This window comes from Bactrocera dorsalis, chromosome 2, assembly GCF_023373825.1.
Source record: "Bactrocera dorsalis isolate Fly_Bdor chromosome 2, ASM2337382v1, whole genome shotgun sequence".
NCBI classification, from domain to species: domain Eukaryota; kingdom Metazoa; phylum Arthropoda; class Insecta; order Diptera; family Tephritidae; genus Bactrocera; species Bactrocera dorsalis.
Genome location: NC_064304.1, coordinates 19,477,368 through 19,490,396, shown reverse-complemented (window position 1 = coordinate 19,490,396; position 13,029 = coordinate 19,477,368). Strand labels below are relative to the sequence as shown.

General features: G+C 35.7%; 1 protein-coding gene and 1 long non-coding RNA gene across 2 annotated transcripts in view; one reads left to right on the top strand and one right to left on the bottom strand.

Moving 5' to 3' along the window:
• The window catches only part of LOC105229898 (neuropeptide CCHamide-2), a 30,630-nt gene that overhangs the window by 416 nt on the left and 17,185 nt on the right, over positions 1–13,029 (top strand). The gene's annotated exons all lie outside the window — the stretch shown is intronic.
• LOC125776188 (uncharacterized) overlaps positions 1–13,029 on the bottom strand; it is a 205,569-nt gene that overhangs the window by 185,984 nt on the left and 6,556 nt on the right. The gene's annotated exons all lie outside the window — the stretch shown is intronic.

The following is a 13,029-nucleotide window of genomic DNA, read 5'->3' as shown; positions in this document are numbered from 1 at the left end:
GAAATTTTGAAAATCTGATTTTTTTATATTTTGTTTGAAATCTGTCTTAAATTTTTCAAAATTGTGGTAAGCTTGTCTTAAGCAGTAGAATTTATTGATATTGATCAAATAATCTCTTTTTCTGAAATTCAATTTTTAAAAACTTAATATCGCGGGAAAAATCAAATTAAAAAAATCAAATTTTTTTTATTACTGTAAATATGATTTGATATAAGTTCGATAATGGCGAGTAGTAAAAGCTTATACCATTTTGGCGCGCCGAAATGTATGCTTCGCCTAATCTTCCTACTAAAAATTACGTTTAGTCAAGTTATTTTTACCTTTGAAGAAAATAATCTTAAACTCAAAATCTTTACACTCTTAAGTTAATTGAATAATCATATAAGGCCATAACTATGACTTATAATAATTAGAAACTTTTTTGAGGTTATAACTTGTTTTAATAATATTCAAGAAAAGCAATAATTTAACGCTGGGTGATTTGATGGGTGTATGAATTAGCCCCCACTGAATTAACCCCCACCGGGCAAAATGACTTAAGCCCCACCAATTTTACAACAAAATTAAAAATGGCGGAAAGTGGGGCTAAAGTCATTTTCGTGGGGATAAATTCTTTTTTTTTTAGTGGGGATTCTGTCATGTAAGAACCCCCACATTTGGTGGGGCTTAATTCATTTCGATTGGTGGGGATAAAAGCATTTTCGTGGGGTTTAATTCATTTTAATTCCGTGATCTTTTATAAAAATAAAACAAACAATTAGCAACGTAATACTTTTCACAGAAGAATTATGAACACCGGGGTTTTGGACCGACCAGGGATATTTTTTTTCGAGCGCTCGATTGATGTTGTTTAGTTAATCAATAACAGAAATTGGTTTTTATGTTATTTTTATAAAAATATGAAAAACTTCACAATCACTTCACTTTAACAAAAATGGCAAGGTTATGTTCGAAATTATGGCACAGCTGTTGTAAATTCGAATGGCCACTATTGATTCATGCACTGATCGTTTTCGAATTATCGATATTCTCAATATACGAGTCTGAACGAGAATTGGTAAAAATGAGAAATACATAATAGGAAAATTTATAATTAATTATTATAGCAGGAAGAAGAAGAATTTGGACACAGAAGAATTATGAACACCGGGGTTTTGGACCGACCAGGGATATTTTTTTTCGAGCGCTCGAAAAAAAATATCCCTGGTCGGTCCAAAACCCCGGTGTTCATAATTCTTCTGTGAAAAGTATTAAAATCACTAATAGTGCACATTTCGTAAAAGGAGAAACCATAATTTTGTAAATTATAAAATAATAGAAGGGAATTTTTCCTTTTACGAAAGGTTAAAATCACAGTGTACATTTCGTAAAAGGAGAAACCATAAGAGAGTGTGGCAAACAATTTTAATAAATTTAAATGCCCTTTTTGTCGTCAAGATGTTGACGAATATTTACATATTTTTATTTAATTATTTTCTTTTTCTCACATTTTCATATTTTCACTTAATTCTTTACCTTTTTTTTAAATATTACATACGTATGTATAATTGAATTTTTGTTAAAATTTTGATTTAAAAACTTGACGTTTAAAGCAAGCAAAATAAATTAAAAATGAAGTAAAGTGGGGCTAAAGTCATTTTCGTGGGGATTAATTCCTTTTTTTTTCGTGGGGATTCTGTCATGTAAGAACACCCACGTTTGGTGGGGCTTAATTCATTTCGGTTGGTGGGGATAAAATCATTTTCGTGGGGTTTAATTCATTTTTTTTTCGTGGGGATTCTGTCATGTAAGAACACCCACGTTTGGTGGGGCTTAATTCATTTCGATTGGTGGGGATAAAAGCATTTTCGTGGGGTTTAATTCATTTTTTTTTCGTGGGGATTCCGTCATTTTTGGTGGGGAAAGATTCACTAAGAAATTGGTGGGGCTTAAGTCATTTTGCCCGGTGGGGGTTAATTCAGTGGGGGCTAATTCATACACCCTGATTTGATATATTCAAAATTCACAATAGTATAATACATAATAGTATTTCAAAATACTAAAAATAGATTTCTGTGAAATCAAATATCGCAAATGCAAGTGGCAGACTTCAAATTTTTGTCGGACTCTCGGGTATCAATCAAGACTCGGTTCTATTGGTCATTGTACTGACAATATATTCTTGTAGAGAAGTTTCAGAGAAAAAGTTTCATCCAAGAAGAAGGCCGGAATTATTTTATCAGCGGAGGACCTAATTTTTAGCATCGTCGAAACTCGCGTGCCACTAAAAAATACTAAATTTTTCCCTTGAAATTTTTTTACTTTTACTTTACTGTAAATATATTCCAAAAATATATGTTAATATACCTTTCGAAACTTAAAATAATATGCATCAGAAATATTAAATTTTACTTCCGGGATAATACAAGAGAGCATAGTACGCCACATGTTAAAAAATGAAAATGGGCGAAATCGGACTATAACCCGGCCTACTTGCCATCTTCCCATTTCATCTGATTCTGCGCAAGTCCCAGATATCAAATATGTGGGAATCCAGTGCCTTTGCCTGACCTTTTATTGAAAATACCGTCCAATGTGTAACGTATATAATTGCGAGGGAATGCTTTTCTATTCTATAACATAAATATTTTCGAACCGGAAAGGTTCACTTTATACATCATCTGTCGACCAATATGTAAGAAATCTTGATGAAGTTCAAACAACATCTCGTAGTATATATTCTTGGCTGTGATTGTAAATTAGGAGTCCAATGCTTCTTACTTTTAATTAAAATCCTGTATATTACTTGACCTTTTATGAGTATAAAACGTTTTTACACCCAAACTCAGACCTTCATTATATGTTTGGTATCAACATTAAATCCACAAAAATGAGGACCTGATCGGCCTAACGAATTACTGCAGTTTTTCAGCAATTAATGTACATTTGTACATATAAATACACAAATAATACTAATTTTGAATGGGAAAGTAAAAAAAAAATATTCAGAGTATTGACCCTACGTAGGAGCGAAGTGTTGTTCAACCAATGCGTGGTCCATCGATGAAAACAAATGGTAATCGGAAGGAACAAAGTTTGGTGAATACGGCGTGTGGGGTAATATCTCCCAATCAAGTAGTTTGATTGTATCCTGAACCGATTTTGATGTGTGTGCAGGTGCATTGCCGCGTAACAAAATTGCTTTGTTGGTCTTCTGGCCCATTCTGGCCGTTTTTCGATCGATGCGTATTTCAAATTGATCATTAGCGTCAATAGCGATTAGTGTTACTACTTTCACCAAGTTTTAGAAGTCCATGATATATATAGTAGATTATACCAAATCCTTCTAATCCCACTAAACACAGAGCATAACCTTTTTACGCTGTTGATGGTTGTTCCGGATTAACATAGGATTTTCTTCGTTTTGGATTCTTAATATACATCCATTTTTCATCGCCAATTCGATGCAAAACTGATTTTCTTTCGTACCTTTGAAGCAAAATTTTACAAGTATTTTTCGGTTTTCTATTTGTTTGTCATTCAATTCATGCAGCACGCATTTTCGACACTTTTTGATCTTTCCCATAGCTTTCAAACGGCCTGAAATTGTCTGTTGTGCAACATTTAACACTACCGCTATTTGCTTTTGACTCAAGGTGTTAGCTTCATCCAATATTGCGGGCAGTTCGGCGTCTTCAAACTGTTTTGGTTATCTTCCAAGTCCTCTGCACCATTGAAACATCTTCTGCATGCTACTTCTGATAGAGCATGATCATCATATGCCTCGACAAGCATTCGATACGACTCTGCAGCAATTTTCGGTACAAAATTTGACATTTTCGACACAAAAAAAAAAATATGATGTTGCTTGTTCAATGACTGTAAGGTTATTGAATATGTTTGACAAGATGTTATGCCAACCAAGGTTATCTCTATCAAAATTTGGCCGTGGCTACGTCTCAAATAGTCCATCCGTTGAGTCCAATCGAGCTCGATCGAGCTTTCGACTGGTAACTGGCGAATTACACGCGTAATATTTTGCTCCAAGGCCAGAATCGCAGCGGAATTGTCCGCACTTTCAACTTTACATATCCCCACAGGAAAAGGTCTAACGACTTGTGATATCACACGATTTTGGTGGCAAATCATCCGGCCCAAAACATGTTCACCAAAGTATTCTTTCAATAAATCTATTGATTGGGATGTGGCGCCGTCTTTTTGAAACCAAATACATATCGCCGAAATCACGAGCTTTAATTTTAGGCATCAAATTAAGAACTGGACGCAAAATGCGCCAAGTCGTTGCTGCGAACGGCACCGTATCGACTCTCCACGGTCTTCGTATACACTCTCGGCTACGGCTACTATATTTTCTTCACTACGTGCTGAACGTGGTTTATTCGATCGGTTATTATCCAATGCATGATCTGTCAAAAAAGGCTATTGAAAAAAGTACCTTTACTTGGATCAGCCGATATAATATACATATGTATGAGTTTTACAAAAATCGTTAAAAAAAATGATTAAAACGAATACCACTCGCGTGGCTTTTTATAGCAATTATATAAAAATTTACATCTGCATTGATGGATTAAGTGCATATACTATTCATTCTGAGTAAATCTAAGGCATAGATAACTGGGTCATAGACGCATAGTCACCACTCTGCAACATATTTACGAGTATATTTATATAAATAGTATGTGATTTGTCTTATTTTAAGCCATCTATTCATAAATTATATTCATATTTTCATATGAATTTCTATTCGCAGGCACAAAGATGCCTTTTTTGATCCCATGTCAACTCAAAATGGGACCGAAGAGTGTATAAATTTACACATAAAACTATTTATTTCCACAACCCGCACACTTTTTATTGCTTTACACCCATTGAAATATATAAATACACTTAATTGCTCTAAGCGCAAAGCTCTAAATGCTAAAACGGTAAAACGCTAAACGTCATATGCGATTGCGCTCCTTAATGCAACGCAATCTCACTTTTTTCACAATGATGCTTTCACAGGATGTTGGCGTGTAACTTTTTCTTTGTGCGCGGCATGAATGGATGAGAAATGGCAAAATAGGATATTTAAAGTACACAAATGAATAGAAAGCGTTGGCAGAGTAACTGTGTCTAGGACAGGAAGTCGAATGTTGGGCGACGTTCACTTTCTGCTGATTCCATTAGATATTTTTTTTGTGTTTTTGTTGTTTTTTGCGCGGTTCATTTTTTCTGTTCCGTGTGAGGCTGAATGAGCCTACGGTCATGGAAGCCGAGCACTTAAACTTTGCAGACTGCTCTAATATTAATTTCATAATTAATTGCACTCAAATACACATCCTTAAGCACATCCTTATATACATCCTTATTTGCATACTACATACAAATATGCTTAGATGCTTGTTATAATCATTTAAATGAAGCGTATCGCGTAGAACATCGCGTCCAACATATCCGGTGCGTTTGCACTTATTGTCTTAAGTAGAAATCAAATTATGGGACTTACACAAAAAGAATTTTTGATAAATTTTGGTAATCGATATTGAAGTTGCATCTACATGCCCTGGGGCATTTGTAAGGGGAAATGAGTAAATAACTTAAATTGAATTGTAGCATAAACAAATCTACATGAAGTAGAGCTAATCTCAATATGCGTTCCTATAATTATGAAAGATTTGAAAAACATTCGGAAAATATGTTCATCCTAATTGTCTTTGCGAAAATTCAAGAATTGATAACGCTTAGTAAGTCTTAGTAAGTACTTTAATCACATTTTTTATAGCATAAAAAGCGATAAAAAAATCCGTATCTTAATTTTGATTGACCAGTTTGTATGGCAGCTAAATGCTATATAGATCCGATTTCGATGATTCCGACAATTGAGCAGCTTCTGGCGACAATAGGACACTTGAAAAATTTCAAATCGATATCTCAAAAACTGAGGGATTAATTGGACACAGCTCGCACCGCTGATTAATTATACATATATGCAATCTAAAGGGTATCCGACGTTTTCCCGGGTAACCTTGTTTAGGGTAGGAAAAATTTTTGAAAATGCCATGTCAGAAACAGGGAAGCGAACATAATTATTTATTATACGTGTGTAAAACTTGTTATTAAACAAGTTTAAGGCCACCAATGAACTGCTAGCCCACCCACTGATCAATCTGACCTGCTGAATGGCAGTGTAAGGATAACATTAAGAGATGGCTAACCCGATTCCTCAATCGATGACGATGAAGTGGACGTTTCATTGTTCGGCCATGAAGAAGTTCGAATAGCAATTGACCGTCTGAAGAACAACAAAGCGGCGGAAACCGATGGAATGCCGGACGAGCTGTTCAGACACGGCGACGAAGAACTGGTAAGGAGCATGCATCAGCTTCTTTGTAGAATATGTTCGGAGGAAGGCATGCCTGACGATTGGAATTTACGAGTGCTCTGCCAATCCACCAAAAAGTAGACCCCACAATCTGCGTCAACTACCTTGGGATAAGTCTTCTAAACATCGTATATAAGGTTATATCGAGCGTATTGTGCGAAAGATTAAAGCCCATAATCGAACCTTATCTGTATGGCTTTAGACCTGGATCATGAATCAAAAACTGACCAGATATTCCCCATGCGCCAAATCTTGGAAAAGACCCGCGAAAAGACGATCGACTCACATCACTTCTTCGTCGATTTCAAAGCTGCTTTTGACAGCACGAAAATGAACTGCTTTTATGCCGCTTTGTGTGCCCTCAACATCCGCGCCTTTAGTTTCTCCACACTGGATAAAAAAGCGAAGAAAATGGATCTGGTAGTGAACGAGGCCAAGACGAGATATCTCTTGTCGCCAAACAAACAGTTGTCACACTCGTGACTTGGCTCGCATGTCACTGATGACAGGCATAAGTTCGAAATCGTAGATATTTGCGTCTATCTTGGAACCAGTATTAGTATTGCCTAAACGACAAAGTCAGCCTTCGAAATTCAACGCAGAATAACTCTTGCAAAGAGGTGCTACTTTGGACTGAGTAGACAATTGAGAATTCTCCATGAACAAAGACCAAACTCCATAAGTCATTCATTATACCCGTCATGGCATGGACGATGACAACATCTGATGAGTCAACGTTGCAAATTTTCGAGAAAAAGATTCTGCGGAAAATTTATGGTCCTTTGGGCATTGGCTACGCCGAATATCGCATACGATTGAACGACGAGCTAAACGAATTATACGACGTCATTGACATTATTTCAACAAAATAAGAGACAGTGGCTACGCTACGCTAGGAGTGTTCGTATTTCAACTTTTTTGCATTAGAGAGATAAGCGAAACTCTCAATTTAGCTCCGGATTGACTTATAATAGATTTAGCATTAAAACATTTTTTGAAAAAGGCATGTGGAGTAAAGATCAAAAAGAGTACTTATAATGGAACAAGAAGAAAAACTCATTGTTCTAAAACTTTATTACCCAAGTTTTATCTCCTTTGATTTTCTATTTGTATTTGTTTACTTTTCTTTTTGACTTTCCCTCGAAATCCTTGTGTTCGCTTTTGAAACTAAAGGTTATTCTCGTAGATGTGACCAGCGGCCACCAGCAGAAGCCTTTAATTAATACTTATTTATTTGTGAAATGTAATGGATAACCAAATTCATAATCGCTTAAAGCAATTCAAACACTTTAGCATAATTGCATCAAGCGGGCTAAAATAGCTGCTCTTTTAACTCGCTATTAATTATTCAAAACGTAGTCGATAGAAAGAATGGCGGAGGCTGCGCTTGTAATGGCAGTTAGAAAGAGAATGATGAATGAAAATGCCACAAGGAATATTTATTTAGCATAACTATTTATCAGAAGCCACAACAAGAAGCGATTTACAATTATTCTACCAAACGGTATAAATTTTGTAATGGCAATATTAATAAATTAATATGACATATGTATGTATGTACGTGGGGCTATAAAATCGTATAGTATGTACTTGTATGTAAATACTCGTGTATAAAAGTACTATAAATATGCATGTGCTGCACACTTGTATTGTTGTTTATGCGAAAAATCACCCAGCTAATCGTTATTCTCGCACTTATCGCCGATGCCGTGCGATTGGGTCAAATTGTCACAACATTTCGTAGCACCGTTTTTTTTTTCTAAGCAAAGGCGCTCTGCTCACAGCGTGCCTCTCCTCACCTTGTGCAGTGCTGCGATTGCCTCTGCACGCTTAATCGGGTTAGACACTTCGTTCGTTTTGTCGCTTCAATCTATCTATCTGTTTACAACACTCCAGATGCACAATTTTGTTTCTTTTTTCAAATGTTTTTTGATTTTATTTCTATTTTTGTTAAATTTGATAATAATAATTTTCCCATTCGTTATCGCTAGTGGCGTTCAGGTCGGAATAGTACTACAATTATCAAACTGTTCCTATTATATATTTAGTTCCTATATTTTGTATGAAACGCTTAAACTATTTCATTTATATTGAACAAAAACATTTACATATGTATGTACTGATTTGTTTAGTACAATTTACTTAGTAACAGCGCGGCTGTGTACGAAACACTTACTCACGACAGATATGCAGTAGATTTTTATGAATATGTCACGCCTTTTGCTTAAACTAATTTTCGAAGATAATTTCCAATTTAGATTTTAAAACTCAAAAATTTCTATTTTTAAATTAATAGCTGTGGAAAATGTGCTATTAAAAATAACGGGGTTTTCAATAAGATCGCTATAAAATTTTTTTTTTAAGAAAACAAACTCGATTGGGATATCAATGAAATTTTTATTCCTGTGAAAGTACATTCGATAGCCACCATGGGTTTGTAGAAGTCCAGACGCTGAACCCAATTTTCGACAGTTTTCAAGCATAAATCGGCCGATACTGCTGCAATTTCACGTTCGATATTCGAACGAAGTTCATCAATCGGCAATGACTTGTTGGCATTAACCATAAGCTTGTCATAACTCCACAGGAAAAAGTCTAGCGGAGTCAAATCGCACTACCGAGGTGGCTATTTCGTTAGATAACACGTCCACCAAACTTGGTTTTCAATTGTCCAAGTCCATATCATCCAATTCGGGCCAAAAATATTTGGTTATCATACAGCGGTAGCAATTCCCATTAACAGTAACGTGCCGGTCTTGATTATCACGAAAGAAGTACGCCCCAATGACGCCGCCAACCCATAAACCGCACCAAATCGTAATTTTTTCGGGGTGCAATGCTGACGTACTTGTACGTGTGGATTGTTGCCTGACCAATAACGCATATTTTGCTTATTGACCAAGCCAATCAGCTAGAAATAAGGCTAATCGCTGAAGTTTATTTTTCGATGAAAATCCGGACCATTTTCAAGTGGTTGTTCATCCCTATTCACGAACAAATGACGTTTCTGGTGGTCAAGCGGCTTCAGTTCTTTTGTTTATTAGATCTTGTAAGGATGTAGCCCAAGATCTTCGCGCAAAATTCGCCTCACCGCACAACGATTGAGAACGACGTGTGAGAGACTGATTTGGGTCTTCCTCTATTTATGCGCTGTCGGCAGTAATATTCGCGACATTACAGGGACTTCTTTGTCTCACTGGCACAGGAACATTTTTATACTGTACTGTGGACTTAAATTTTTAAACTAGACGCTCAAATGTTGATCGCTTAGGACAATTCGTCAAATGAGAAAGCTTTCCTTACATGTACTTCATTCCCGCCGTTCAGTTTGTATGAAAGCTATACTCTATAGTGGTCCGTTAGCGGCAGTTCCGACAAATGAACAGCAGAGTATCCTAGACACTGTTTCTTAAAAATCAATTACTAAAATACCAACACTAAAACTGGAAATTAGTAACCTCTAAGGCGAGAAACATTTTTTTTGGTATACGTGTCGTATAAGTAATATTTTGTTATGTGTAAATATTTCTAAAAATATATTTGTTTTCGGTTGATATTAGTCTATAAATCATAGGAGAAATCAATCTGAAAAATACTTTACACATTGCAACACAAAACAATTTTCAACAAGATTATAAGCGCCTATATAATATTATCTACTAGAGAGGTACTTCCCGCAGTACTGGATATAGTATATGAATGTGCATATGTATGTAATATATATGTACACTAGCTGACCCCGCAGCCGTTGTCCTGCGTGAAATTATATGCTTTGAAATGAAAAGAAATTTGAAATGAAAATTCATATTGTGTTGATATCATTTAATTGAGATTTTTCTACATTTTTTTCAATGTAACGCAGCTTGATAAACAACATTTTTTGGTTTCTGTCCCGGTGCGTTAATGTACAGAGAAGATGGTTTTCCAACTCGTGTGCACGCCACTTATATCTGGCCGTGTGAAAAACATAGCATTTTCAAATTTATGTCACCCACTATGCGACTATCCTGTTGATCGTCATCTCAAATTCAATTTTCACTGGAAACGGAATACATTTGAGCTGAAATGGCAAATCGTTAGAACTCAAAGGAATTCGTACAATCAAGCATTCTGCGCCCTTGTTTTCGATGGGTGCTTCACAATCAGTCGGGTTTCATTACACAGTTTCGGTGCATGAAGATTGCGAAACATAATAATGACAGGTCCAACTCTGAGACGCACAGGATGCGGTGGCATACCAAGCCTCTCCAAAGAATTTAGAAATTTCACTGGATAATTGATGGCGTCGTCGTCATTGTCAATATGATCGATTGATTTGTATGTACGCAAGTCTCCCGGAATTTGACTTTGAATCTTCCAGTTTAAGTCATCAACATCGGTATTTTTGGCAGCTAACATTGCGCGTGCACTTAAGGAATCGTAGTTACGATAATTTGGCCAATGTCCGAACATCAACCGTTATTGTACCATTTCCAATTTTTAGCGAAGACGATGTAAAATGTCTTTGACAATCTTTATATCGAAAAGTATGCGAACTTCATTTTCATTCCAGTGATTAACGTGTTCCAGCATTTGTAATTGCTGGCTTACTTCTCCAAAACTTTCACATATTCCCATATACCATTCACAGTAAACAATGACTCAAATAAAGTTGAACCGCGTACCTTAATCAATAGCAACCGAAGGTAGAAACAATCGTTGTTTTTCGGGTGGATTGTGTAAATTCGTCCTAATGCATTAGTTAATAAGACACCTGGATGTCAATCTACTGGTTGGCCTTGCTTTCTGCGTAACTATTTCTTCGACGATGCATCCCAATTATAATATCAAAGTATTTCCGAATGTCCTTGCAAATGGATCACTGACGAAAGTTGTGCTTCCTTTGGTCACGTATTTCCAAACGTATTTTATCGATTTCACCAAACTGCAATACTAAACACTGATATGAGTTTTGAATGTGAATTAGACAATAATGGTGAATACAGTACGATCCATGTGTTGTCAACTTCGATATTCACTCTTCTAAGTTGAATGCTGAACGTTCTGTTATCTGGTGAGCGACGCCGATAGAGTTGATATCTACCATTTCTAGTTTGTGCTTCCGAAAGAAAAGCAGAGTGAATAGTGTGTAGAGCATTTATTGTCAGACATACAAACCGAATTGGGATTGTAATGTCCGCAAGGTCCATGAATCATATTATGGTGTAACCATCATCCAAAGAAGAATGTGTGCATGCAAAATAGAGGTTTTTGCCACTCAACAAAGTACATCTCATCCAACAGCACCACATATACGTTGCTTCAAGATAAAGACAATCAAACATCGTAACTGTTGTAGGAAAAGTCGTGCTGTAACATCGTGACGATCACTTGCTGATTGACCGCGAATTATAATTCCGAACGTATGTCTCCGCATCCTGGGAGTACTTCTTGCCTTGCCTTGCCTTGGCCTGCCATACTTTGTTGGCAAAAAGAACACCGACCGATATTAGGTCGACCTCTTGGTGGCTTCGTAACAAATTTCAATCTGCAATTGACCTCTTTGTGTGAAACACACGTAAAGTTTTCACTGAATAATTTTCAATAATTTTTCTTTTGAATAGACGAAAAAAAAAGCAAGCGACCGAAATTGAACGAATCAAATAATTTACAAATCAAAATATTGAAAAACAAAATAAACAAAAATTGAAAAAAAAAATGTGTATGGAAAAAATTTACTTTTTAGAAATGTCCAATTTTCCGACTTTTCCTCATAATGATATATATCCAACGATATCGCCTTTTACTTTGGCATCGTTTTGTTTCATACACGTTTACGCCAATTTAAGGTTTGAATATTGGATACTGCGATGGTAGCGCCATCTATCGATCAAACATTACAAAATTAAAAATTGATTAAAAATGAAAAAATAATTTAAAAAACATTTTCCAAATTGTAAACATAAACCTTTCCCGAATCTCCTTGAACGTACAGACAAAATTTCATCAAAATCGGCCCATCCCGGAGGAGTGGATATAGTATATGAAAGATTTATATATATAAAGATATGGAAGGTATATATATTTTACTCGCAATCGATTTTTGATAGCTTTATAAAAGCCCATAAATATTTCCATTTAATATCAGGGGCCACTTTAACTAATCCCGAAACGTCATATTAACAACCTGATTTGACAGCATAAACAATTACATTGGCTTGATTGTGCCACTGTAGTAGTATTAGTGATATTTTATCAGAAGTCATTGTCATACATACATACGTATAAATACGTATTTATGTTAGCGATTATACGTAATAATGTGAGTACTTAAATATGCACGCAAACACATATTTCACATATGGCATTCGAAAAATCTACCCAAAACTAGTATGAAGAGGTATATAAACACATGCAGACTTTGCATACCACAAAGTCTATGGCTTCCACCACACTTACTTACATTTGTTTATATACATACATATATGTTTCACTCAATATTAATGGTTCACCTAGTTGACAAGCTGTAGAACCGTTGGTTTATCAGTGGCGCAAAAATTTAATAACAAGTCTGCAGTGCTTAAAATAGCATGCCAAGTGGTTATTTATGGATTATTCCATATTTATATATGCTTATGTTTATTTTTATAAAGTTATTTGCAGCGATTAAGGGTTTTTTATGA